We start from the raw sequence: 21,815 nt of genomic DNA on the forward strand, positions 1-21,815 counted from the left end.
CGCTGAGTGGCCTCCATATGCTCCCTGACAAGAGGCAAAACGGTCTCTATCCGCTTTTGCATAAACTAGGATGACCAGGATGTGTTGGTGTCCTCTAGTGGACTTCGGTACTGGGCCTACGAGGTCCATCGCGACCCTCTCAAACAGTACCTCGATGATCGGGAGAGGTACCAAGGGACTGCGGAAAAAGTGCTGGGGGCTAGTTGCTTGGCAGGTCGGGCAAGACTTACAGAATTCGTCCACCTCTCTAAACACACTGGGCCAGTAAAACCGTTGTAGTATCCGATCCTGTGTTTTCTGCATTCCTAGATGCCCCCCGAGAACATATTAGTGGGCTAACTCTAGCACGAGTTTGCGATAAGCCTGGGGCACCACTTACTGTTCAATATGTTCACCCCGCAGTTGGTTTACCCGATACAACATATCCTGATGAACCACAAAACGGGGAAACACCGACTCTGCCATCTACTATTAATACATTTCCCCAAGCTCAGTATAGGGTTGGGTCTCGGTGTTCTGCAGTACCAAAATTATCCCCACAGACATTAAGGTCTGCCAGCTCAGGCAGCGGCGGCAAGTCCTCTACATCTCCCACCATTACGCTCAGTGGGGTTGTCCCCCCCTCTTCCACCGAAATGGCGGTCACCCCTACCACTGGCTCTTCCCTGAGTCCAGCAGTGCCTCCACTGGAGTGTCTCCCACCCGGCACAAGTGGTTTAGAGTTTCTGCGGTACCTGCTGCACACAGCTTCCTGGCATATAACTATTGACGGTAGCCATAGTTAGCATCCATGGGTTCCACCTGATGTGGACAGTCAGCTCTTACATGGCCAGGCTCCTGACACCGCCAGCAGACTATCAGAGCCAGGTTCGTAGGGGGTACATCCCGGGTGGGTTTGGTTGATACAAGTCGCCGGGTCTGGGATGGAGATTTACGGGGTTTGACTTCCCCCCTCCCAAAAGAACCCCCGTAAGATTCTTAGTAGCCTCGTAGCACTCTACCATTTCCAGGGCATTGCCAGGAGACACCTGGCCGATCCAGTGCTGGAGGGGAGGTGGCAGAGCCCTCCAGAACATATCAGCCAATAGTCTATCCAGCATAGCCGTGGGACTCAGCACATCAGGCTGTAGCCACTTTTGCAAAAGGTGGAATAAGTCATAATCAGGGGAGCTCCCAGGAATTTTGTCTAGGGGGGGTCCGAAAGGCAAAAAAATGTGGCATGTGTAGTGCGGGGGGGGGGGGGGGGCTGTAGTGTGTTGCGCTGATTCTTTTACTTGGCCATTTCTAAAAGCTCTGCAGGAATGGAATAATGCGCCGCCATTTTAGACCCGCCCATTATTAAAAGCCCCTCCTGCATATAATAGGCCACGCCCAACAAACACTGTACAGCTGAAATTCTATAGTTGAGGCCTGTCTCTACATATCATACGGAGAGGGGAGGGTCTGTCCTGGCTGCACTGCCTGCTTATACAACAATCTACAGCCAGGAAGCTCCTCCGCTCTCCTCCCTCCCCTGATCCTGCTTAAGGCTTGTGGTTCCCCCCCACCATCTGTCACCCGCCCGTGGCCTGCTGCCCCCTTTTGGCCGTCCTCACCCAGCTCTGAATCCTCCTTCTGCAAATGGCAGGGGGAGGAGCCGGAGCATCTCCTCTCCTACATAGCGCCCCATACCTCTTACATCCAGTGATGTCACCTTTGTTGTAGACGTTCTCTTTCTTTATCTTCTCCATTCAGACCAGCCGGCCATGATGATTTTTCAGCCATCTCCCGTCTCTGCAGAGATTAACAAACAGACATTAGTTTCCCACATTTCCATCATCTTCTGAACACCCTTTCCTGCCACCCCCAATATTATACTGCAGAGAAAGTCCCCCTGGAAATACTGCTACCACACAGATAGTGCCCCCTTCAACAATTATTGGCACACAGTGCTCTAAAAAATAACTGCGCCCAGACACTAATAGTATAAAGATAATGTCCCCCAAAAATTATTGTGCTAAGCTGATACTGTGCCAGGGTGCCCCCCAAAGTAACAGTGCTCCCCAAAATCCCACCAATAGAAATAATTCTCTGCCAGAGCACACTTAGTAGTAATAATGCCCCTATAGTGCGCATACTAGTAATCATGTTCCTCATAGCCCCCCAGTAGTAGTAAAGCTAATACCCCCTAGTAGTAATAATTCTCCCTATAATATGACAGTACATGAAATTCCCCCGCTTAGTGCCCGCAGTTAATGTCCCCATAATGTATGCCAGTATAAAATACCCCTATATAGTGCCCCAGTAAATGCCCTCATAGTGCTCCTCTCGCCCTTTATCATAGTGTCCCCCATAATATGCCAGTAAAAAATGCCCCTTCTAAGTGCCACCATATGCCCCAATAGTGCTCCACTCCCCCATAGTGCCCCCAAATAATGCCCCATAGTGCCGCTCCCCGATAGTGCCAGTAAAAAATGCCCCCTTAGTGCCACCAGATGCCATAATGCCCCCCATAATGTGCCAATAAGAAAAAAGGCCCCTTTAGAGCCCCCACTTCCCCATAGTGCCCCCATAGTGCCCCAAATAATGCCCCTATAGTGCCACCAGATGCCCCATAGTGCCGTTCTCCCCTATAGTGCCCCCCATAATGTGTCAATAAAAAAAAAGCCCCTTTAGACCCCCCAGATGCCCCCATAGTGCTCCTCTCCCCCATGGTGCCCCCCCCCATAATGTGCCAGTGAAAAATGCCCCTTTAGTGCCACCAGATGCCATAATGCCCCCCATAATGTGCCAATAAGAAAAAAGTCCCCTTTAGAACCCCCACTTCCCCCATAGTGCCCCCAAATAATGCCCCTATAGTGCCACCAGATGCCCCATAGTGCCGTTTATCCTATAGTGCCTCCCATAATGTGTCAATAAAAAAAAAGCCCCTTTAGAGCCCCCAGATGCCCCCCATAGTGCTCCTCTCCCCCTTGGTGGCCCCCCCCATAATGTGCCAGTAAGAAATGCCCCCAGAGTGCCACCCCCAAAAAAAATTGGGCTGTAAGAATTGTCAGATGCCCCCATAGTGCCAGCTCCCCCCCCCCTCTCCAAAAAAAAAAAAGAAAAAAAAATAGAAAACACTGATACTTACCTCCATCAGCAGCGATGTGATGCAGGCTCTTCCGGCCTGTGTCCCTGCTGTGTGCTGCCCGGCTCAGGCGGCGCGATGATGACGTCATCGCGCCGCCTGAGCCGGCCTCTGATAGGCTGCAGGCATTAGTGCCTGCAGCCTATCAGAAGAACAGGGGAGGGACACACCTCTCCCTCCCCTGCCGCAGCACAGGATGGATATGGAGATGAGCGCTTCCACAATGGAAGCGCTCATCTCCTACTGCCCGCCCGGCCCCCCCACCGCTGCCGCAATTACATCCAGGGCCGCGCCGCCTGTGGTGATCGGCGGTGCGGCCCTGAGGGATAAAAATAAAAGTCTGGTTGTTCTAGGGGGGGTCCAGACCCGCTGGAACCCCCCTGTAGGTGCGCCACTGGTCATAATATTGGGGTCTCGCAGGCTCCGCCAGCTTAAACCCCTACTGATGTACCCGCTGGGCCCGGACCAACACATTCACCCCCAGTCTTGCCAAAATCTCACCCTTTACTTTTTGGTAGGCGGCCTCTTGATTGTCCGGCAAGTCGAAATACACTTGCTGGGAATCGGATGCCAGGAACGGAGCGACGACCTCAGCCCACTGGTCTCGGGGTAGCTTCTCCCTGATGGCCACTTTCTCGTACATCGCCAGGTAGGTTTCGATGTCGTCTGCGGGGGTCATCTTAGGAATCGCGGCACGGACTGCTTTCCGGGCATCGTGGACGTTTGGGGTTGCTCCTGCTGTCTGCAAAGCCATCACATGTTGTAGCAGCAACTGGTTAGTCTCCTGCTGCTGCTTATTAGCCTCGTGTTGGTGCAGGTTTGTCTCTCGCTGCTGCAGATTAGCCTCCATGACGGCCTTCACAACAGCCTCCATTTTGTCATGGGGCACTGGTTGTAATACAGCTGGTTTAATGTACGACATACAACCGTGCCTGGAAAAATGCAGAACCCAAAAACCCACTGTTCTTGCCCGCATCCTCAACCAATTGTGGAAGTTCGCTCTGGTAGACAGGGTGTACGGACGTAGTACAGAGGCAAATTACCAGAAATTAAATCAAACTTCCATGTTTATTCACACATAAAGCAAAAACAAAACGGCACTTTGCAGTCTTGGTGTTAGTTTACACACAATGGAAAGTCCACATAGCAAAAATCACCTTGTTGGCAGTTCTGCCTCCAGCAGTCCATAGCAGGCTTTTAGGGGGCCTGTTTCCCTTACAGATGGGTCTCAGCCCTCCAGCACAAGCCTCAGATCCCAGCACACACACCTTCTGAGCGCCACTGTCAGACTGAGGTAATCCTCCTCACCTGGCAGTGCTGGCTGGTTTATAGGCCTGGCAAAACCCAGCCTGGAACATGGGGAGTAGTCACCCACCCAGCACTTTGACTACTCCCAGTAAGAGCTGTCCCGGATCAGCTATACAGCCATACTAAGTATTAAGGTGTCAAACAGCAACTGCTGCTGACACATAAAAACTGGCTCTTACTCCACCGAGGCCAGGAACCTCGGTGACAAGTACCTATTATCCACGATGATTCCTTGTACCTTCTTACAGGGGACATAACTACTATGTGGGGGCACTAAGGGGACATAAGTACTGTGTGGCGGCAGTAAGAGGGGGACATAACTACTGTGTGGGGACACTAAGAGGACATTACTGCATGGGAGCAGTAAGGGGGGACATATCTAATGTGTGGGGGCAGCAATAGAGGGAACATAACTACTATGTGGGGGCACTCAGGGGCATAACTACTCTGCGGAAGCAGAAAGGGGATTGGGCGTGTATAGATTTCCATTGGGGGAGTTAAAGGTGTGGCTTCCTGTAAAAAAATTTGCTCTTGTCCATCCTTGGACTTTTCAAGTTAGCCGTTCGGTCAGTGGCGTAACTACCGGGGAAGCAGCTGCTTCGGGGCCCGGCAGCGTGTCAGTCAGATTATTTAGAGAGGACCTTTCATGGGTCCGGACTTTGTTAACTAAGTAGCAGGACATGTAGAGCGGCGCCCAGGGATCTCCCTGCACTTACTATTATATCTGGGCGCCGCTCCGTTCGTCCGCTGTGGCCACTGTTACCATCTCCCGAGCTGTATGATAATTACTACTATCAGAGCAGGGAGGAGGAGACTGCCCTTTTTTTCAATGGGTGTTCCTTCTCCCTGGCTGTAGCGCTGTCCAATCGCAGAGCGTCACAGCCAGCCGTCCGGCGCCCAGATATAATAGAAAGTGCAGGGAGATCCCTGGGCGCCACTCTACATGTCCTGCTACTTAGTTAACAAAGTCCGGACCCATGAAAGGTCCTCTTTAATACAGTTTTTCAGGCCAGGCCCCTTCACATACAGTGCTGCGCCGGCGACATTGGGGCCCGGCTTGTCCATCATCATCCTTCCATCGTCCATCCATGTCTGTGCCCGCTGCCTGTTTGCCCCCCCTTGGCTGTGGCTCCCTGGCCCCTGGGTCCTAGCCCTTATCTGTGCCCCACTTCCTTTCCGGCCTTTGTCTACGCCCCTGGCTGCGCCTCCTTGGCCCTTGTCTCTGCCCCCTGTGTGCGCCACCCTGGCCCTTTCTGTGCCCCCCCCCCCCCGGCCCCTGTCTTCACCTCCCTGGCCCCTGTCTGCGCCCCTGGCCCTTATCTGTGCCCCCTCCCTGACCCTTGTCTGCGCCCCCCGGCTCTTATCTGTGCCCCCACCGGCCCTTGTCTGCGCCCCCTGGCCCTTATCTGTGCCCCCCCTGGCCTTTGTCTGCGCCCCTGTGTGCTCCTCCCTGGCCCTTTCTGTGCCCCCCTGTCTGCGCTCCTGGCCCTTATCTGTGCCCCGTCCCTTGTCTGTACCCCTGGCCCTTATCTGCGCCCCCCTGGCCCCTTATTTGTTCCCCCCCTGTCCCTTGTCTGCGCCCCTGGCCCTTATCTGTGCCCCCCTGGCCTTTGTCTGCGCTCCTGTCTGCCCCTCCCTGGTCCTTGTCTGTGCCCCCTTGGCCCCTGTCTGCGCCCCCCTGCTTGCTGTTCTGCCAACTACTACTGCTTATTTTACTCTCATATATGCAGAGGGTGTGCGCTTATATATGCCATAATAAGCACTAGTACATGGCGGAACAGCGGGCAGAAAGAGGAGACTGCCATGTACTGCAAGCTATAGACAGTATCACCCACCTATCACCCCCAAAACACACACATGCACCAAAACAAAAAAATATTTTATAAGGGCCTATGCACACGACAATATGCCGTCTGAGACATTCGGTCCTTGAGCGGGCCATATGTCCTGGAGCAGCATTGATCGTGTGCACGGGAGTGCACAGCTTCATAGATTACTAAAACGTATGATTATGGGACAGTAGTCTCGCGCGCAGCCCAACGCGCACATAACCTATGATGCTGTGCGCTCCTGTGCACATGATTAATGCCGCTGCGGGACATATGACTCGCTCACAGACTGTATGAGACGGAGGGCATACGGTTGTGTGCATGGGCGCTAACAATGATCAAAAAATTGCACACACCCCAAAAATGGTACCAATAAAAACTACAGTTCACCCGCAAAAAAGCCCTCATAAAGAAATATGAAAAAGTTATGGCTGTCAGAAAATGGTAATGCAAAGAAAAAACTTTTTTCCCCTCAAAAGTTTTATTTTAACCCCTTCTACCCTAGAGGCTTTTTTCCTTTTGCATTTTTGTTTTGTGCTCTCCGCCTTCCCAGAGCCTCAACTTTTTTTATTTTTCTGCTCACATAGCTGTATGAGGGCTTGTTTTTAGCAGGACAAGTTGTACTTTCCAATGCAACCATTTAATATTGCATAAAATGTAGTGGGAAGTGGTAAAAAATTCCAAAGGTGGTGGAATTGAAAAAAAAACACCCAACTTTGCCACAGTTTTACACGTTTTTTTTTCACTTGTGATCTTGATTCTCCAGGTCAGTATAAATCTGGCGGATACCACATATGTATAGCTTTTCTTGCGTTTTGCTACTGGAACAAAAAAAAATTAGAAAATTATTATTTTTTGCCATTTTTGGACCCCTATAAGCTTTTTGTAGTTAACTAGTATTGGAGTCTATAATGATTTTACTAGTTTCCTATCGAGCCCGGCTACAGACGGGCTCCGTAGGAAACACTGTGCAGCAGCCTCCTGTCATTTACTATGACAGGGGCTGCCGTACACAAGCTCCGGCTCCTCTGATCGCCACACAGGGGATCTGGAGCATTACCAGAAGCGCGTATTGAAAAAAAGGACTATGTAAATTAAAAAGTTCCTGATCTTGGAGGCAAAGGAGGAAATAAAAAAATAAAAATTAAGTATTAAAGGGGCTGTGTAATCTTAGACATTGGTGGCATGTTGCTACAAAATGCCACCAATGTCAGTTAGGTGCGGGTCCCACCTGTGCGGGTCCCATCTCTATAACAAAACCCCAAAACTGAAAATAGCCAAGCGCACTGCTCAGGTCATGTCTAGGATTCGATGACTTTCTTACCCTCATCTTATATTTTCTACCTCTTGGGCTAATAGTATATTATAAAAGATTTTTTTCTACCTTCTAGATTTCATTGCTTGGAGCAGTGCGTCGGCACAACTTGAAGAGGAGGATAGCACGTCAGTGAAGACTGCAGTCCAGTGAGAAAGATCCCAACATGGCTGAGTATGGCTGGCTTCAGTGCTGTGGGCCCGAGTGTCTCCTTCTCAGCCTCTACATCTTAGTAAAATTACAGGAGGAGAAGGATGGACTTCCGTGGTATCCGGCACTGGCCGCCAGGCTACACCGAGTGGGACTTGGAATGTGCAGGGTGTTGGAGAAGGGCAGCTGCAGACTACTAACACAATCTCCTTAAGGCCTCTTTCACACGGGCGAGATTTCTGCGCGGGTGCGATGCGTGAGGTGAACGCATTGCACCCGCACTGAATCCGGACCCATTCATTTCTATGGGGCTGTGCACATGAGCGGTGATTTTCACGCTTCACTTTTGCGTTGCGTGAAAATCGCAGCCTGCTCTATTTTGTGCGTTTTTCACTCAACACAGGCCCCATAGAAGTGAATAGGGCTGCGTGAAAATCGCAAGCATCCGCAAGCAAGTGCGGATGTGGTGCGATTTTCACGCACGGTTGCTAGGAGACGATCGGGATGGGGACGCGATCATTATTATTTTTCCTTATAACATGGTTATAAGGGAAAATAATAGCATTCTTATTAAAGAATGTGAAGAAGTCCGGGTTCGGGTACCAAACATGCCAATTTTTCTCACGCGCGTGCAAAACACATTAAAATGTTTTGCACTCGCGCGGAAAAATCGCACATTTTCCCACGACGCACCTTATCTTAGCCGGCCCAAATCCGTGACGCCCGTGTGAAAGAGGCCTAAAGGCTTTGTCTGTTTTTTTTTTCTATTCATGACCTATTCAGTACAATCGCTGCCTTCTCCTCATTATTAACCTGCTTACCGACTGCAGTGAAGAGCAGTGTAATTGCAACTATGGCATCCCCATTCACTTCTATGGGACATTACCCTACTACTCACTTGGACAGGAAGGAGCTGTCCCATTGAAGTGAATGCAGTTGCGAGGGCAAGCAGGCAAACAATGAGGAGAAGGCAGTGCTTGTATGAGCGCTGCTTTCTCTTCAAACAGCTGATTGGCGGGGGTGCTGGTGTCGGACCCACGCTGATCTGATATTGATGACCTATCTTGAGAATGGGTCATCAATAGAAAAAAAGCTGAAAACCCCTTTAAGGAAATGATCTGCTTTTATAAAACTGATAACCGATCCGGATAGGACATCGACATTAGAGCTCATGCACACAATAGAATTTCCCCCCCATGTTCATTAGTTTTTTTTAGGCCTGTATGTATAACCATTCACTACAATGGGCCTGGCAAAAAATGGAAATGACACAAAGTGCATTACATGCCTGTATGTACGGATGGCGGTTCCAGGGGTAAGGATAGGAAATTTCTGCAGGAGCCAAAATAAAGGACGACACACCCTAGGGCAGAATCAGTGTTTTGTCGTCCTTCGGTACTGACTGGTACCTTGGTTCTGAAGCCGACTTCAGATACCTGTTTAAAATCTGTTTTAAGTTAAATAATCAAATACCGAAGTTATTGCCGGTCTCCCAAGACTTTGTCAATAACGAAGTTTGAAGCGAATTGACTTTGGATCTTGGCTTTGAAGATCAGTACGCTCAACCCTAGTGAGGATGCTTGTTACTGATAATCTGAGCATGTAAGGGCTCTTTCACACAAGTGGATCCTGTGCGGGTAATCCGCTGCGTGAATGACAGCCAAGCCCCGTTCCGGACAGCAGAGACACGGAGCACTGACATGACTGATAATGCTCCGTGCCTCTCTGGGATCTTTTTACTACAAAATCCCGGTGACAACTTTATCTCACTTTCATTTTGTAGTAAAAAGATCACAGAGAGGCACGGAGCATTATCAGTCATGTTACATGACAGACAGTGTGTGTGTATATGTATATTATATAGGAAAAGGATGGCGTGGCAGCCTGGTCTGGTCTAGATCGGGACTAGCCAAAGGAGTGGGGTTTACACAGGAGGAAGGGGGGGGGGCATACAAAAATGTGCTGTGGGGCCCAGTCACTTCTAGCTACGCCCCTGCGTTCTGTAATAACGTTCTACACACCGAGGCCATGGGCGTAGCACCTGCTATGGGGCCCGGAGGTTCGGGGGGCAGTCAGGTGTAAGAACATTGTACGTTTTTTGCAGGGAATAACAACATGGCAGCGTTCTGCTGTAATGTGGGTTTTGTATTATATGGCGCTATTATACTTACCTTTCGTTATTGCTATTTATGCCACTAGGTGGTGGGGGCCCGGTTTTATTTTGCTATGGGGCCCTATGACTTCTAGTTAGGCTCCTGATCCAGGATATTTGTGACATATTGTTAAATTAACACCAGTGTCAAGAATAGACCATCTACCAAGGCGGCGCCCCCTGTGCCTGCCCCCACGGCCTCCTGAGGTGGCACCGGCTCATCCACATGACTTCACTTCCTTCTCCTAGAAGCCATGTGTCAGCCATACATGTATCTGTATGAATGCTCCATGCCTGGCAGATGTGTCACACTCCTATTCACTAGGAAAGAATGAGGGAAGCAGGAAAAAGGGGCTCGGGCTGGGGAGGAGGAGGAGGAGGGAGATAAGGCAAGTGCAGGAATGGAGGAGGAGGAGGAGGAGCGGCGCCACATAAAGGAAGACACAGAATACAAGGAAAGGGATGCGCCGAGAAGAGACGGGCAGGGCCAGCTGGGAGAAGCCGCCCGTAGGGTGTAGCGCACAGACACAACCGCTAGGGGGAGCACGAGAGACTGAGTCATACAGACACATGGAGGGAAGGACTGGCTCATCTCCGCCTCCCGGGGGTGGGCTGCAATCAGTCGGTCTGGAGGAGGGAGCCGCTGCCGGCCGGGCGTGAACCTCAATCCAAGGAGAGGCGCAAACTTCTCGGCCCGGAGCATCAGGGGATCAATGGGAAAGTGATAGGAGCGCAGGCCGAGGCTGACCCCGCGGGAGCGCGCCTTACCCCCCTCTAACTGAGGGGGGTCCCCGGAGACCGGTACACCCACCGACACCCCCCTGTGGGTCACAACAAGGTGAGCATTGGGTCGGGGGCGGCAGTGGGGCAGGAGTAGTCTCCCCCTTTAAGCCTCCTTGTGTCTGTATTGTGGTCCAGTCCATGAGGGGCAGCTCCAGGGCAGGGGGGGATGCATGTTACTGTGAGCACCTTACTGGGGGCTTGTGTGTCACCGTGTATCACACCTATGTCACCGTGTGTCACACATGTAAATATGTGCTGCTCACTTGTCTGTCCAGTCTGTGTCCCTGTGAATCACACGTCGTCCCCTGACCTATGTATATATGTGCTGCTCGCGTGTCTGTCCAGTCCGTGTCACCGTATATCACACATGTATGTGCCGCTCACGTGTCTGTCCAGTCTGTGATCCTGTCAATCGCACGTTGTCCCCTGACCTATGTATATATGTGCCGCTTCCGTGTCCAATCCGTGTCACTGTGTATCGCACATGTATGTGCCGCTCACGTGTCTGTCCAGTCTGTGATCCTGTCAATCGCACGTCGTCCCCTGACCTATGTATATATGTGCTGCTTCCTTGTCACTGTATATCACACATGTATGTGCTGCTCACGTGTCTGTCCAGTCCGTGTCACCACAGATTACACACATAGTCCCTATGTATATATGTGCTACCCTCCGCCCAGTCCGTGATACGTGGTTACGAGCGTCAGACGTGAAAACTTTATAATGTACGAAATCTCAGGCCGGACATGCTGAGGTGCCGCATGAGTATGTTGATGAACGAGGGGCGTGAAAACGTGCAGAACGCCTACATACATCTTGTACTTACCTTTGTAAAGCGCCCCTTTAAGGCTATCTGGCCTATTGTAGTCGTGTGACATAAGATCACCTATCCTCCTACGACAATCGCACCCAGTGATGGCGAGATCACAAACCGCCAATTACCGTGATACGACATTCGCTGTCATTAGGGGCGACACTTGCAATCTTAATGTCGTGCCGTTAGGAGTCACTGTGTAGACCGAGCCTCAGGCGCCCTTTTCTTCAGTGTGCCATCTGTAGTTTTTGTGGGTAGCTCACTGACTCATTTCTACAAGGCCACATCTGCAGGTTTTTGTCGCTGTTCCGAAAATATCAGAGCACGTCCTCTGGTCTGTTTTGCGGCCGAGAATAATAATTTCATTGAAGAGATCTGTGGTTTGCCAACAGAAACGTGGACGCGGTTGTGTGCACGAGGCTGTGGCTACGTGAGGACGCCTTTTGTGGTGCAGCCACTTGCCTGGCTAACGGTTGTAAGATTCGGTCCACTTGTCCCTCAACAAAACCGCTATCTTTTACCCTGTGTATAGGGAAGCACAGTATGAAAAAGGCAGTGTGCCAGCACTTACCACCTTGACAGGGGCCAAAAGGAGAATAGTATGGCCTTCTTCAGGTGAATGTCGCCCTAAGGGTACAGTTAAAGGGGTTGTGCCACCTCACATGTTGGTGGTAGGGACACTGCTCCTTTCGCTTCAGTGGGAATAGCTGAGCCAGAACTTGGCTATTTTTTATTTTATTTTTTATTTTTGGAACTCCCATAGAAATGAATGGAGGGTGGCTGCGCATGCGCGATGCCCGCTCCTTCACTTCGGAAAGAAGTGTGACCCGCACTTATCTGACATTGGTAGCGAATCCTAGCAGTAGACTACCAATGTCTGTAGCACATTTGACTGGGAGCCTTTTCCAGTGCATGTGTAAAAGGTAGTACTCCAGCACAGCGTGCGCAGGGCTGAAGTGTTGCACGTGAAGCCGTTGTCCACCAGTTTCGTGATTGTCGCACTGTGTGTGACTGCGTTCTGTGTAGTCCCAGCCTCGGAATCTGATTACCCTGTGACTTAGGTCGTACCACTATAGCTTCCATCCCCTAAGCTTGGTCCAAGATATCGCCCTTGGCCGAGCCAGAACCCTACTCCGTGCTCATGAGGGTCATACGCCCCAAAACAGGTGTCTGCGGGTGGATGTTTGGCTTGACTATTTCCCCTTATGATCTCATTCTTAAAAAAAAAAAAAAGCCGGCATAGACTCAGGGAGCCACGTCCAGAAGGTGGTGCTAGTGAGATGATGGTTCTCTTTCTCTTGGACAGGGGTCAGCAGCGTTCCGCACTCCAGTTGTTGTGAAACTACAATTCCCAGCATGCTCCATTAACTTCTATGAGACTTCTGAGAAGAGCAGATCAAGGAGATACTCTTTGCATATTTTCCTGTACAGCATAGCCAATAAGTCTCCATACAGGGCTGGTCTCCTTAAGGAGAGCCGGTACCTCTCCTAGACATAGTTGTGACCTCTGATGGCACCAAAATTGCAATTAGCAGCTTTGGCGCAAGTGTCTGTCACGTGACGTGCGCAGCGCAAAAGAGATGGCACCGCATCACATTCACCAGGCCGCCAGGGCTTCAAGTTCGCTGTGTGAGCGCCATATTGGTCGAGGTTTGGCCCGGCTCTATGTAGTGGAGTGATTGTGCCAAGAAATCACTGGTTAATCTGTTGTCGGCATTTTCTCTTCAGAGCTTGTTCGCAATCACTTCCTATCTCGGTAGAAGAGCTGACTATCAGTTTGTAGTATCTTTTCCTCTGCTTCCCCGTCTTAACCCCCTGTTCATCTTTCTGGCAATTTTTTTTTTTTTTTTTTTTTACATTTTTTTTTTTTTTTTTTACTGTTTTAGGTCTGTGGATATTATCTAGACCAAAATATTCAGCGTTCCACCTCCTCCTCACCGACGTATTCCTGGCAGGTTGCGGCTTGTCTCCTCTGGAAGAATTGCACATACCTCTCCTCCCAGCTGCAGGCCACGAGGTGGGGGTTCTGTAAGGCTACCCGGAAATTTCAGAGATATGTGTGCGCTGTCCATACGGACAAGTGATGTGCAGCAAAGTATATGACGCGTACATTTCTGGAGTACATACTAACTAGAGTCCGGCTTCACGTGCAGTGCTAACGTGTAATGTCCGCCACGCTGCTATAGGAGAAGCAGAATAGGAAGTCCTTTGTCTTACTTTTAGTAGCTCTTTTTTTAAAGTTTTTATTACTACATGTTCCATTTATTATTATTGTGATTTATTATACTCCAGGGTATACAAAAAGACAATTGGGGGGGGGGGTCATTTACTAAATGTGCCTTGCCACTTTTTGGCAAAAAAAAGTTGCACAACGCCTATTTCCCACACGCCCGTGTGACAATATTTAGTCACCCAGGCGTTTGCCACTTGGGAAGGAGGGGCTGGGAATTTACTTACAATTATGCCTGTTTCCAGATGCACGGCTGTTGTAGAAGCGCATAATTTATGATAAAGTGCAATCCTTGTCATAAATTAGCTGAATCTTACGGAGGCCCAGGGGGGAATCTAAGGGCTATATTAGACCTGCAGATCAGCATTTCGATTCTCGGGAAGGAAGCGTTCCTTCTCAACAGTCACCTGCTTGTCAATGAAGGAGACCTCTGCTATTACATGCAGCGATCTCCTCCCCAGTATGGGGAGGAGTGATTTCTAATGCCAATCGCTAATGTAATCGGCGGCACTTTTACACTGACCGATTGCCGCTGGCCGTCCCTCTGCAGGTCTAATACAGCCCTAAGACGGGCGTAAAAAGCTTTGCTTAATAAATGACCCCTTGTGTGGTACGGACAATTGAGTCCACCTTTGTTTACATTTCTCACCTCCATTCAGCCAGCTAATGGAACAGGAAAAACCTCTCTGCAGGTGTCTAGGCCATTCCCCAGTTCAATAAAATTTAGCAGGCAGCATGGAACCGGCAGTACATAAGGAATTATGAATCGCCCGCCCATCACAGGCACAAACCAGATACATATTTGTGTCCCTGTGGCCACGATGAACAGGCCGTGGTCATAGTCTGGCGGTGGGATGCCAGGGAGGGGAGATATACATATCTACCCACAGAAACCACATAACGGTACCAGGTTTGAACTCTACTTGTAGCCGGAATCCAGGTGGGTCCGTTGGTCCCAGAACCATCTCCCTGTGATCTTCTGGTCTGGAGCTATGAACTCTAAAGGGTTTTGTGGGTCATTTGCTGCCAGACCAGAAGAGGGGGAGTGGACCCTTTCCGGAGGCGGGAAGAGGAGAGGCCGGCTATAGTTTAAAAGGCTTGTGCCAACAAGCGGGCATGTCTTTTCTCTGAAGGAGGGTCAAATCGTGCCATATGTTTAGAGGGACATGCAACCTGCTGACATCACTGCCCTCAATGTGACTATAGCAAAGGATTCCTCACAACCCAAAAGGACTGATCCATCTGGTAAACTGACTTTTGCTCTATTTATTCCTGTTTGTACCATACCACTTGTATTTGTAACCTCAGACCATTGTATATATCCTTGTGTGTGTGTGTGTGTATAGTGTATTGTCTAGTGAGCCCCTAAGGCGATTAAATATTTAATTTTAATCTTGTGCTGTCTTGGATCACGAATCCCCACGTCCGTGTTTTGGCATAGTTATACTCTACCGCGAGTTGGTTTCTTAACCTATATAATCCCATTAGCGGACCAGGCTTATATCAAACAAGAAACTGGTGACAGTCTTCCCAGGCTGAGGACGGGGGCAGTGAAAAGGCTCTCACGGCTTGTTGCCTCTCTGTGCCTATGTGGACAGGAGGAGTCTGTGAAAACTGTACCAAGGCTGACCTTACCCGCTCCTTCAGGTCACGCTTTGGTAACCAGTGACCATACAGTATCTCGTGAGCTCGACGTAGTTGACGTCAAGCGGGCACGAGGGGTGGGATCCCTCATATATTGGTGGCAGCAAAGTGGGATCGAGATACTATGTGTGTGGGACCCATACTCCCAGACACTAAAGACTATCAGCAGTAGCTTTTGCCGCTGGAGTCTTAAGATCAGCTCAACATTAGACAGTCTGAGTGCAAATACAATAAGGTGTGTGTGCATCAGGTTGCAGTCTGTGTCAGTGATCATCCGTGGCAATGATGGCCAGTATCACAAGGAGCAAAGATAAGGAGATGGCCGATGCTATGAATTAGGGGTGGGCGATATGGCCTAAAATTTATATTGCGATATAATTTTAAGCATGTGCGATATGCGATATATATTGCGATATATTGTTTTCTATATTGGGGGGGTGTTTAAACTTTTTTTTTTTTTTTTTACTTTTTATTTAATAACTATTAGCCTCCTTAAGGGCTAGAACCCTTGTCATATTCACCCTAATAGAGCTCTATTAGGGTGAATAGGACTTCACACTCTCCCTGCTGCCCTGTGCTTTGTGCACACAACAGCAGGGAGCTGACCATGGCAGCCAGCCTCTCATGTGCCCCCTCCAGCCTCTCATGTGCCCCCCCAGCCTCTCATGTGCCCCCCCAGCCTCTTATCTGCTCCCCCCCCAGCCTCTTATCTGCTCCCCCCCCAGCCTCTTATCTGCTCCCCCCCCAGCCTCTTATCTGCTCCCCCCCAGCCTCTTATCTGCTCCCCCACAGCCTCTTATCTGCTCCCCCACAGCCTCTTATCTGCTCCCCCACAGCCTCTTATCTGCTCCCCCACAGCCTCTTATCTGCTCCCCCACAGCCTCTTATCTGCTCCCCCACAGCCTCTTATCTGCTCCCCCACAGCCTCTTATCTGCTCCCCCACAGCCTCTTATCTGCTCCCCCACAGCCTCTTATCTGCTCCCCCACAGCCTCTTATCTGCTCCCCCACAGCCTCTTATCTGCTCCCCCACAGCCTCTTATCTGCTCCCCCACAGCCTCTTATCTGCTCCCCCACAGCCTCTTATCTGCTCCCCCACAGCCTCTTATCTGCTCCCCCACAGCCTCTTATCTGCCCCCCTATGGTAACTCAAACCCACCCCCCCTCACTCCCTCCCCTCCCTCCCCAGTATTAATCATTGGTGGCAGTGGCCACAGGGTCCCCCCCCCCCCTCCCCTAGTTCATTGATGGCAGTGGGCAGTTCCGATCGGAGTCCCAGCAGTATAATGCTGGGGCTCCGATCGGTTACCATGGCAGCCAGGAGTCACGCTACTGAAGTCCTGGCTGCGATGGTATGTTAGTGAGCAGCATTATACTCACGTGCGCCGTGGCCGCCGGGCGCTCCTTCTTCTCATAGGTCTATGCGGCGCATTGCTAATGCTATAAGCATTAGCAATGCGCCGCACAGACAGAAGAAGGAGCGCCCGGCGGCCACGGCGCACGTGAGTATAATGCTGCTCACTAACATACCATCGCAGCCAGGACTTCAGTAGCGTGACTCCTGGCTGCCATGGTAACCGATCGGAGCCCCAGCATTACACTGCTGGGACTCCGATCGGAACTGCCCACTGCCATCAATGAACTAGGGGGGAGGAGGGGGGGGGGACCCTGTGGGATATGGCCGGCCACAGTCCGTCCCCTCCTCCTACTCTGTCCTCTCCTCATTGGTGTTCAGCGGCAGCCGCGCACAGTGGGGAGGGAGGGACTCCCTCCTTCTCCCTCCTTCTCCCTCCTTCTCCCTCCACTGTGCCGGCCGGCAGGCTCAGGAGTAAATGGTGCGCGCAGAGAGCGCAATCATATCGCGGTCCGGCGATATGGCGAAAATCCATATCGTGGCCCAAATTTATATCGCATATCGCCTATATCGCCTATACCGCCCACCCCTACTATGAATGGTGGCGGGGAGGACGCAGTCCAGAGGAGGTGGAAGGCAACTTTATTCAATGTGAGGGGGAGCACAGCCAAAGCTCCCCAAGGAGCCAGTTGCCGGCGGTGAGGCCCGTGGTGGGCCGCACTCCACCTGCCCATCCCCCCCCCAGCCAGGCAGGCAGGCTCTGCTGCTCTCCTAAAAGCTGCCGTGGAGGCCGGAGACCAGGCGGCCTATGAGATCCTCATGGCAGCTGCAGAACATCGCGTACGAACAGAGGCTGCAGAACGAGAACGTCGCGAGCAACCACAGGCCGAGCGCGAGCATCACCTGCGAGTGCTCCAACTCCAGCAGCCTAAGCCCGATGTGAGTCTCCAGAGATCCGGATTCCTAAACTGCGGGCGGAGGACACTTTGCTGGACAAAGATGGGGACTTGGACACTTTTTTGTTGGCGTTTGAGATGGCCGGACCTCAGTACCAGCTGCTGGAGCACCAGTGGGTCCAATTTCTAACACCACGTCTCAGGGGAAAGCCCTCAAAATCTTCGGGTACCTGCCCAGTGAGACCATCCTGAGCTATGAGGACATCAAGCAGGCTCTGGTCCGGCAGTACAACTTAACCCCTGAGTCGTACCAGAAAAAGCTCCGAAGTTTGCAGCGGGGTCCTACCCAGAGCTGGGCCGATCACATGCAGGCCTTGCTGAGAGCGGTCGACCAATGGACCACGGGATTGGAGCTCACCACTGTCCAGCAGCTGAAGGAGCTCATTGCCACAGAGCAGTTCTTGTGGAATTGCCAGGAAGACCTCCAGCAGTACCTCCGTAATTGGAAGCCAAAGGGGGCCTTGGCAACAGCAGCCCTGGCCGACGAGTACATACACAACCGGACTTCAGAGGCCCGGAAACCTGTCTGCTGGAGAAGGGGGTAAGACACACTACCCCTGCCCCTAGGCCCAGGTGGGCACCGGCCCTGGCTTCACTTTCCAAGTTGGTGGGGGAACACTGACTTTGCCACCTCTGGAAACAGCCAGGACACTTCAAGGCCATGTGTCCCCAGCGCCCAAGGGACCCATCCCAGTCATCGACCCAGAAACCGTTCACTGTGTTGTGTGTGTGTGTGTGTGTGTGTGTGTATAGGCCCCTTGACAATTTTCAACCGGTCACCGTCGGCCAGGCCGTGGCCATGGGACTTAGAGACACCGGCGCTGCGATGACTTTGGTACGGCCTGAACTAGTGGCACCCCATGATTTATTGCCTGGAAGATCCCTTACTGTCTCTGGGATTGGAGGAGTAGAACCATCGCTGCCCGTCGCCAAGGTCTATTTGGACTGGGGGTATCCTCAAATATCCCTGCCAGTGTTTTGCTGTGATGTCATGTCCACCCCTGTTGATACTGTTAATGTACCTAACATGCCTGTTGATGGGGATGTAATGTGTGCCTCTCCCCTCAGTGGGGAGAGGGTCATTCACGCCATCTATGCTGAGGCCCCAGGGTGTGGCCAGCAAGCCTGCTGGAATCTGTTGTCCTCAGGTGTGGCTACTGAGGGGATAAGCAGGGGTCAGACAGCTGCGGGGGAGGAGGATGCAAATGAGGTCAGGGCTGTCCCAGAAGAAGTAGGGCTCTTAGGTAAAGCCTCAGTGCAGGGTTCCTCCCCAACCGGGATGTTGGAGGGCCAGGTTAGTCCGTCTGGAATGATGACTTGGTCGGAAGCTGAGGGGAAGCAGGCACTACCAGCGGTGGCAGTGGCTATAGCTGCTGTCACGCGCAGTGGGAGTGCTGGAGCCCCTCAGTGGTCTGATGGCTTTCACCCTTTCGACCAAGTGGCTGCCAAGTCAGATGGAGGCCAGGAGACAGGTCCCAGGGACCTGACAGGACGTGGCAGTCTCGTCTATTCTGTCCATGTCTAGTCAGGAGTTTCAGGCAGCGTAAGTGGCTGACGCCAGCCTGACCGCTCTCAAGGAGCAGGCGGCGCAGCCCACCTCGGACTTGGACCTCAAGCGAATGGTCTGAGACCAAGGACTGCTGTACCGGGTCACGGTCCAGCAGGGCTCACCGGAGGCGTGGCCTAGGGATCGACAGCTAGTGGTACCCTATCAGTTCAGAACAGAGTTGTTGCGGGTTGCGCATGAGATTTCCATGGCTGGACACCTAGGGGTCTCTAAGACAAATGCCAGACTAGCCCAGCATTTCTACTGGCCAAAGATGGGGGACGATGTGGTTGCCTACTGCCGTCCATGTGACACCTGCCAGCGGGTGGGGAAGGCGGGGTGGCGCCCCAAAGCCCCACTGTTAACGCTGCCCATAATCGAAGAGCCTTTCAGGAGGGTGGCTGTGGATCTGATTGGACCGCTGTCCATTCCCAGCAGCTCCGGGAAACGCTTCATATTGACGGTAGTAGATTATGGTACCCGGAAGCGGTAGCCTTGTCCTCCATTTGGACTGACAAGGTGGCCACCGCCTTGCTGGAGATTTTCTCCAGAGTGGGCTTTCCCCAGGAAATGCTCACTGGCTGGGGGACCCAGTTCATGTCGCAATTGATGGAGTCTCTCTGTAGGCAAATACAGGTGCAACATCTGGTGACCAGCCCATACCACCCACAGACCAACAGCCTATGCGAACGGTTTAATGGCACCTTAAAGCAGATGCTTAAGATGTTGGTTGACTCCCATGGGCGTGACTGGGAGCGGTACCTCCCAAATCTATGGTTTGCCTATCGAGAGGTCCCATAGGCCTCCATGGGGTTCTCCTCCTTTGAGCTCCTATATAGTGAAAGAGAGCTTGGAGGGAGTTGTAGCCACCCCTGGAGTGTTGGTCATCGAGTGTGTCATGCGCTTCCGAAACAAGATGCAGGCCTTGTCACAGCTGGTGCACGATAATATGAAGCGGGCTCAGGCCGACCAGAAGCGATGGTACAACCAGAACGCTTGTGAGAGGACCTACTAGGTGGGTCAAAAGATATGGGTACTGGTCCCTGTACCTCAGGACAAGCTTCAGGCAGCCTGAATGGCCCATACCTCGTGCATCAGCGCCTCAACGAAGTGACGTACCTGGTCACCCTGGACCACGCCCGGGGAAGGCGGAAGGCCTTCCATGTGAACATGATGAAGGCACATCAAGAGAGGGAGGCATGTGCCCTCCCTGTCTGCAACCTCCCAGAAGATGGGGAGGAGGAAACCCTCCTGGACATGCTCGCCCAGGTGAAGGCGGGTGGGTTCATTGTGGAGGTGGACCAACCGTCCAAGCTATGGGCCACCCTTCACCCCTTCCGGGAGTTGTTCACCCCTGGAGGACATAGTTGGTCGTCCATCACATGAACACCAGGGATCTCCCCCCCCCCCCCCCCCCCCCCCCCCCCAATCCAGCGTTCAGCATATCGGGTTTCCTTGGAGGTGAAGCAGCACATGCGCCAGGAGATTGATGGATGCCTGGATGACCACCAGCTTCAGCATCTCAACAGCGCATCACCTGTGGTCCTTGTCCCAAAGAAGGACCAGACCACCCGGTTCTGCGTGTATTACAGGGGACTCAACGCTGTCTCGGTCACCGATGCGTACCCAATACCACGCATCAATGACCTACTCGATCAGTTGGCCCTGTACCTAACCATCATGGATCTGAGCTGGGGGTATTGCCAGATTCCCCTGACCCGTGAGGCACGGGAACGCTCTGCCTTTATTACCCCCTTTGGATTGTACAAGTCCACTGTGATGCCGTTCGGCATGAAGAATGCCCCTGCCACTTTTCAGCGTATGGTCAACACGTTGCTTAAGGGACTTAAAGAGTACGCAGCCGCGTACCTGGATGACATTGCCATCTTCCGTCCCACATGGGAGGAGCACCTGATGCAGGTGCTCGGGCGGATCCGCCAGGCAGGCTTGACCATAAACCTGGAAAAGTGCCAGCTGGGCATGAGCGAGGTCCACTACCTGGGGCACCGAGTAGGCGGGGGGGGGGGGGGGGGGGGGCAGAGCCTAGAAAAGTGGATGCCTTCGCATCCTGGCCCACCCCCAGGACCAAGAAACAGATGATGTCCTTCCTGGGCACTATAGGAGGTTTGTCCCCCCACTATAGTAGCCTGGCAAAGCCATTGAGGGGCCTCACCAAGAAGAAGCTGCCCTCCGCAGTTGATTGGACAAACAACTGTGAGGCGGCCTTCTGGGCACTGAAGGCCGCCCTCTCGAGCTTCCTCGTACTACAAGCAGCCGATTTCACGTGGCCGTTTATAGTACAGACCGACGCCAGTGATTTTGGCCTCTGTGCCGTACTCAGCCAGGTCAACACTACAGGCCAGGAACACCCGTTTTGTACCTGAGCCGGAAGCTCCTGCCGAGGGAGGTGGCGTACTCCACAATGGAGGAGTGCCTGGCCATGGTCTTGGCACTGTAACGGTTGCAGCCGTACTTATACGGGCGCCGCTTCACTGTGGAGACGGACCACAACCCCTTCAGCTGGTTAAACACCGTCTCAGGGATAAATAGAAGGCTGCTACACTGGAGCCTCTCGCTCGAGCAGTATCACTTGACCATTTGCCACAAGAAGGGCCGTGACCACGGG

The 21,815-nt window shown here is 52.1% G+C and overlaps 1 protein-coding gene across 1 annotated transcript in view; it reads left to right on the forward strand.

Annotated features, from left to right (window-relative positions):
* Positions 1 to 10,434: 10,434 nt before the first annotated feature.
* Positions 10,435 to 21,815, forward strand: part of SRC (SRC proto-oncogene, non-receptor tyrosine kinase) — a 45,387-nt gene continuing 34,006 nt past the window's right edge. Inside the window, exon 1 of the mRNA XM_040434693.1 lies at positions 10,435 to 10,701. The gene's annotated coding sequence lies outside the window, so the exon portion shown is untranslated. The remainder of the gene's footprint in view (positions 10,702 to 21,815) is intronic.

The sequence above is a fragment of the Bufo bufo genome, chromosome 6, assembly GCF_905171765.1.
Source record: "Bufo bufo chromosome 6, aBufBuf1.1, whole genome shotgun sequence".
Taxonomy (NCBI): Eukaryota; Metazoa; Chordata; class Amphibia; order Anura; family Bufonidae; genus Bufo; species Bufo bufo.